This window comes from Hevea brasiliensis, chromosome 13 (genome assembly GCF_030052815.1).
Source record: "Hevea brasiliensis isolate MT/VB/25A 57/8 chromosome 13, ASM3005281v1, whole genome shotgun sequence".
NCBI lineage: Eukaryota > Viridiplantae > Streptophyta > Magnoliopsida > Malpighiales > Euphorbiaceae > Hevea > Hevea brasiliensis.
Genome location: NC_079505.1, coordinates 59285789 through 59293476, shown reverse-complemented (window position 1 = coordinate 59293476; position 7688 = coordinate 59285789).

The following is a 7688-nucleotide window of genomic DNA, read 5'->3' as shown; positions in this document are numbered from 1 at the left end:
TTTTATTTAATTTTTTTTTATCTTTTCCATTTGTTTATTTTTATGAGCGGTGATATACTTTAATTATATATGTTAATTAATTTACTTTTTCATAGAAATATTATTTATCTTTGTTATATATATTAATTAATTTACGATGTTGATTTTGGATATGTTTCCTTTTATCTATATTTTTTTATTTGTCTTTGTTATTTATCTACTAATTATCATGATGACACTTTTTTTTTATCTCCTTCATTTCTTTATTTTTATGAGTGGTGACATATTTTAATTATATATGTTAATTAATTTATATTTTTCCATAGAAATATGGATTGCAAAAAGTGATAAAAATTATAATTATATTGAAAATTTAAGTTGGGTATGTAAAAATTAAAAATGAAGTATTAAAATAAAAATATTATAATTACATGCTATAAACTTCAATAATCAAATTGTATAGAAAAAATATTAGAAATGATTTTTCACTTCTACAAACTGTATAGACTTTAGTTGCAAGGAATGGATAGTTTTTTTCTACAAATATGATTATAATTAATAAAAATTACTTCTACGCTTTAAAGAAAAAAAAATTATATAATCCGATGAGTGTTTAGGAAGATTATCAAAGAAAGTAAATAAAATATTTTTAATTATTATTTTAATTATTCAATATCAAAGTTGATTGTTTGCACTTTATTGAAAAGATAAAGGTGAGAGTGAGACCTTCATATGCCCCACATCATTATTATTTTCTTTTTAGAAAAAAATATTTCTTTAAATTAATGGAGATTTCATTAGAATTTAAACTTATAATTTCAAAATTTAGAAATTATTCTAATATCATTGTAGTTAAAATTTCTTAATTTATTTAAAATTTTTTAATAGTGATATGACTCCAAAGAATTGCACTTGAATGGGATTCAAAACAAAATTAAGGGAGAAAATGTAGTATCGAATTGCATCCAGTACATTAGACAAGAGGTGAGGGAGTAGGGCACTATTTCAGCAATGTGAAGCCAAGAGAGTGAGAGCGAACATCTGCAAGTTGTAGCCACAAGCTTGGCTTTCTTTTTCAGTTGATTTGGCTCCACCCAGATAGTGAGGGGCAGAATCCGTCATGTTATAGCCAAAAGCTTAACTATTTTATTTTATTTTATTTTTCAGTTGATTTTACACCACCCAGATAGTGAGAGAGAAAATCTCCCAAGTCCCTAAGCTCGTTCTTTTTTTTTTAGTTGATTTTGATGTGAATAAGGATTGAAACTTTATATCTTAATATGGTTCTGCGATTCAGAATTAAACTAAATAAAGTGGAACCTTAGTTTCAATTTAGTTTTATTTTAAATATTTTGATTTTCATTCAATTTGATTTTTTAATATTTTAATTTTAATTTATTCAGTTTTCAGTGAATCTCATTTCTTAAAAATTTTTTATGTAATTGGTGTCATGAAAAATTAATTTAAATTGCCATTTATGTACTAAAATTAGTTGCCATTTAAATTACAATAGATTTTTTTTTTATATATTTTCCTTTCATAATATGGAAAGGTATACTTAAGTATTCTATTGTTTAACGCTTTTATTATCGAGGACATGGGAAATTTTTTATTGCAAATCAAGACTTGTGGTTTTGCACCGTTTGCACTTCAAGTAACAAAATATTTAACAGTGTCAAAAAAAGTGTTGACAAGGCACCATTTTCATTTCCCTCTTTTTTTTTTTTTTTTTCCTAAGGTGGCAATGTCCAATGGCACTGCATTAGCATTTTTTGACTCTTTTAGACATTTTGTCACCTAAGTGCTAATGATGTAAAACCATAAGTCCTAACTTGCAACAAAAAATTTATCGGACCCTTAATATTAGTTGCCATTTAAATTACAATAGATTTTTTTTTATATATATTTTCCTTTCATAATATGGAAAGGTATACTTAAGTATTCTATTGTTTAACGCTTTTATTATCGAGGACATGGGAAATTTTTTATTGCAAATCAAGACTTGTGGTTTTGCACCGTTTGCACTTCAAGTAACAAAATATTTAACAGTGTCAAAAAAAGTGTTGACAAGGCACCATTTTCATTTCCCTCTTTTTTTTTTTTTTTCCTAAGGTGGCAATGTCCAATGGCACTGCATTAGCTTTTTTTGACTCTTTTAGACATTTTGTCACCTAAGTGCTAACGATGTAAAACCATAAGTCCTAACTTGCAACAAAAAATTTATCGGACCCTCAATATTAAAAGCGCTGAAGCAAATGGTATCTAAGTGTGTTTTATGCTATATATAATCTATTGAACTAATGTATGGCCAAATTATTAAAAAAATTCAAATCTTTGCGGCATTTTTCAATTATATCAAATCTTGTTTTTTCCCCTTAGTGTCTTGTAAACCTAATTCCCAACAAATGCCTTACTTGTTTCTTTTTAGCTTAAATTGTGTAATGTTAATAGAACGGTCCTCTAGTTTCTTGTTGGAAGTTCCATTCTCAAGGAGTTGAGAATATGAGTGATGGCACTGACTTGTATAAGTGCTATAAATATTGTTTCACAGTTGAGGATACTATATTGGACATGTTCTATCTGGCTAGACTATCACCTCTATTTATTATCATAGATTAGTATGAGATGCTAATAAAAGTAGAATAGTGAGTCTCATGCCATCTGACATTAGAATGTTGGGACAAATACGATGGGTACTTATAAGATAAGTAGGTTGAACCAGTGGTGCATAGATGACATATATATGGAGTTTACTCTTATCAATATATAGTCATATAGATCATAATAGTGTATATAGTCCCTTGACCTGAGATGACATGGTTATCTCGTATATAGGTGATTTGAGTTTAATACCTCTCACACACTTGTACAATATATGGGTATATGGGCATGTGCTGCCTTTAACTAGTTGTATATAGAGATAAGTGTTTAGTCAAGATGGGATCCATTGTCCTAAGTAAATAGGGACAAAGCCCTATGCTATCAAAATTGTTCCTAATAAACAAAGTTCTTGGTTAGGACAATTTGACTTAGTCAAAAAATTATTTCTAATAGTAAGTCTTATTAATCAAGAATTAGCATTTAGATGAGGACATATGATTTAAAGTAATTAGGGTTTGGCATATACTATGGCCCTAGCTAGGATCGGGACTTTGCAACAAAGAGATCTTAGTGCATTGTATATATAATCAAGGTTCTAAAGAATGGGATAAATTTTGTTAATCACTGATTGGATAGACATGGCACTCTATGCTAGGTGTTAACTATGGTTTATAAGAATCAATAGTGAAAAGGGAATTTCATTTTAGTTATAGAAAGGGTTTCAATGATATTAAAGAGGTTAATATTATATTCTCATTGCCAATTAGACATGAGCCTAGAAAGTCATACACAATATAACTAATGTGATCAAAACATAATTAATTTGATTAATTAATTAATTAATTAAATTGTTATAACAAGCACACAAATCTAAGGCACACACACAAATCGCACAATCACACAGTATAAAAAAGAGAAGAATAATAATACAGAATTTAACGTGGTTCAACTATAAGGTTTACGTCCACAGGAAAAACAAGAGAAAAAGTTCCACTATGATGAAAAGAGCAAGATACAATCACTCAGAACTCTCAAATCCTAACCCTAGTGTGTTTTTCGAATATCTCACAACTTTACCGCAAAGGGTAGAATATTACAATATTTATACTGGTCCATATCGCGGAGGCATTGCCCCCGCACCCTCAAGGAGATCAATGGTGGGCTTCAAGCTTAGGCCTATCGACCCATGTCCTTTGCTACCACCACAAATCTCACTTTTTACCTCAATCGGGTTGCAGTGTGAAAACTTTCCATTCGGATCACAATTTTGGGTCCATGAAAAATATATCCAAAATTTAAGCCACAAAAATAAATAATTCTTCCTCTTTGCTTGAATTCCCTCAATCATTAACAAAATAACCACAAAACACTCTGTCTTGCCATATGCCCTTGTAAAGGGTATTACTGAGCACTACAAACACCAACCAAGTCTAGGCAATGCCTAAACTTGCTGACTGGGACTCCCTTGGTCATCATATCTATTGGATTATTATGTGTAGAGACTTTCTGCACAATTACATTCCCCTGAGATACAATGTCCCGAATGAAGTGATATCTGACATCAATGTGCTTAGTTCGCTCAAGGTACATATGATTCTTTATAAGATGTATTGAACTCTAGCTATCACAAAACATTGTTGCTTTATTCTGTATCAACCTAAGATCATCCACCAAGCTTTATAACCATAAAGCTTCCTTTACTGCCTCTACTAAGGTCATATATTCATCCTCTGTGGTAGACAAAGCAACTGTAGCTTACAATGTTGCCTTCCAACTGATAGCACTTCCAGAAAGAGTAAACAAATAACCTGTCAAAGATCTCCTCTTGTCTAAGTCCCCTGCAAAATCTGAATCCACATAGCCAACAACTGAATCATTCATCTTGGCCCTGTCAAATGTCATACCAACATCTGTAGTACCCTTCAAATACCTCAAAATCCATTTCACTGCCTACCAATGCTCTTTTCCAAGACACACTATGTATCTACTCATAACACTAACTGCATGTGAAATGTTAGGTCGGGTGTATACCATAGCATACATGATGCTATCAATAGCACTCAAATAGGGAACACTAGACATGTGCTCCATCTCCTCATCTGTTTTTGGTGACATGTCTGTAGATAACTTGAAATGGGCAACAAAAGGGACAGTTACAGGCTTAGCAGTACCCAAATCTTTCATCTCATCCTCATCACTCAACTACTTTTTTAGAATTTTAATCTGTGACATGCTTTTAGTAGCAATAAGCATGTCATCCACATACAATAGCAAGTAAACAAAGGAATCATCTGAAAGCTTCTTATCATACACACAACTATCATATGAACTACGATTAAAGCCATTATGAACCATGAATGTATCAAATCTTTTGTACCACTGCCTAGGTGACTGTTTTAGACCATATAAAGATTTTTTAAGAAAGCAAACATGGTTTTCCATGCCTGGAATGACAAATCCCTCAGGCTGACTCATGAAATTTCTCCTCTAACTTACCATGCAAAAATGCTATCTTCACATCTAGTTGCTCAAGCTCTAGATCATGAAAAGTGACCATAGCAAGTAAGACTCTGATAGAACTGTGCTTCACAAGTGGAGAAAACACTTCATTAAAGTCAATCCCCTCCCTCTGAGTAAAGCTTTTTGCTATTAACTGTGCCTTATATCGAGGTGCTTCAACCCCTGGAGTGCCTTCCTTTTTCTTGAATAACCATTTGCAACCTACCACTTTTTGTCCCTTAGGCAATGTTACAAGCTTCCAAGCTTAATTCTTGTGAAGAGATTCAATTTCTTCACTCATAGCACCAATCACTGTTGCATCTAAATAAGAAATAGCTTCTCTATAGTTGCTGGGTTCATACACATCAACTGTCTCAGCAACTGACAAGGCAAATGCAACCAGATCTGCATATGCATATCTCTGCAGTGGTCTAATCTGTCTTCTCTCTCTACCAGTTGCAATGCTATATGGTTCCTGTTGCTATTGCTCAGGCGCATACTCTTGTTGATCAGGATCTTGCACCTTATCCTCTGAATCACTGGATTAAACTGCTAAAGTATCAATATTAAGCTCCACCTGTTCTCTGACATCATGATCTGATTCTGCTATTGACTTCTCCCTCTGACTATCCAATGAAGTAGACTCATTAAATGTCACATCCCTATTGATAATTAATCCTGGAGACTTTGGATCATTGCACCACAACCTGTAGCCATTCACTCTAGATGCATACCCTAGAAATATGCATTTTCTTACCCTCAACTCAAGCTTACCATCTCTCACATGAGCTTAAGCAGGGCAACCAAATACTCTCAACTAAGAGTAATCAGCAGGTGAACCGAACTAGATCTCAAAAGAAGTTTTGCACTCAATTGCTATAGATGGAGATCTATTAACCAAGAAACAGACCGTATTAATTGCTTCAGCCCAGAAATCCTTTCCAATTCTGAATGTGAGAGCATGCTTCGTGCTTTGTCACAAAGTGTTCTGTTCATGCGTTTTGAAATACCATTCTGTTGTGGTGTCCTTGTACAAGTGCGGTGTCTCACTATACCTTCATTGCTGTAGAATGCATCGAACTTACAATCGCAAAATTCTAACCTGTTATCAATTCTAAGATGCTTGACCTTCTTTCTGTCCGCTTCTCAATCATCGTCTTCCATTTTATAAAGGTTTAAAATGCCTCATCTTTTGTTTTTAGAAAATACACCCACACCATTCGAGAGTAATCATCAATCAAAGTCATGAAGTACTTGGCACCACTCTTGGAAGGGATTCTATTAGGACCCCATAGATCTAAGTGGATATAATCCACCGTTCCTCTGGTCTTGTGCACTGCCTTTTTATCAAACTTCACCCTGGTCTGTTTGCTGAACACATAGTGTTCACAAAAGTCCACAGATTCTATTTTCTGACCATCTAACAAATCCCATGTACTTAACATAAATAATCCTATTTCATTCATATGACTAAGACGCAGATGCCACAATTGAGTCTGATTTTGATTATTACTTTTGGATGCTACTACAGCTTCCTCTGAAACTATATTGCCCTGAAGAAAATACAATCCTGAAACCAAACTGCTCTTCATGAGTACCATAGAGCCCTTGCAAACTTTGAGAACTCCATTCTCTACATGGTATCTGAATCCTGAGAGTCAACTGTCCCAAGAGAAATTAGGTTCCTCTTTAGTCCTAAAATATGCCAACACTCTATAGTTTTGACAATGCCATCAAACATCCTCAATCTGATGTTACCAATTCCTTCCACAGATAATGCACAAACATTGCCTAGAAACACCTTGCGTAAGTGACAAACCAATTTCTGTGTAGACACATGTTATAAGTAGCACCAGTATCAAGAATCTAGGAATTTTGTCAATGATTTGAACTCACAGATAAAATTTCTCCAGCACTATCATCACCATCATAATCGATAAAACTATTAACCACATTTGCAGAACTTTCTGGTTGCTTTCCCCTTTTATTTTTTAACTTGGGACGGTCTCTCCTGTAGTGACCTTGCTCCCCGTACTCAAAACAGTTAGCCTTTTTCATTCTTGACTTAGATTTGGCCTTAGATTTCTTTCTGTTGGACCCTTGAATGTGTTTTTACCCTACTCACTAAACCTTCCCCCTCAAATCTTTCTCTATTATCTAGAAAATCCTTTTTCAACTCCTTCGATTTTAGAGAATTACTAACATCGTCTAGTGAAATACTGTTTTAGCCATACAATAGGGTATTAGCAAAAGTCTCATAGGAGGGTGGCAAAGAACATAACAAAATAAGGGTCTAATCTTCACTATCAATCTCAATATTTGTCACACCCTACCCCTCTGTAAGGCATAACATGATCCCGTAGTATACCTAATGAATTACCAACTCCGTCTACTGATAATCCATTAAATACACTACAAGGGATTTTAAAAACTTTTCTTACTTCTTTTACAGTGGTGAGCACTATTTACAGGTGTTAAAAAAAAACCTTTTTGAACTGAAGTGATAGAACTAACATATTTGAATTATTTGGAGTTTCTGTAAAAATTTTGGCAGAGTGCCATCTGTATTTTGGATAAAACAGTTCTTTAGAAAACCTGTAAAAAGAACT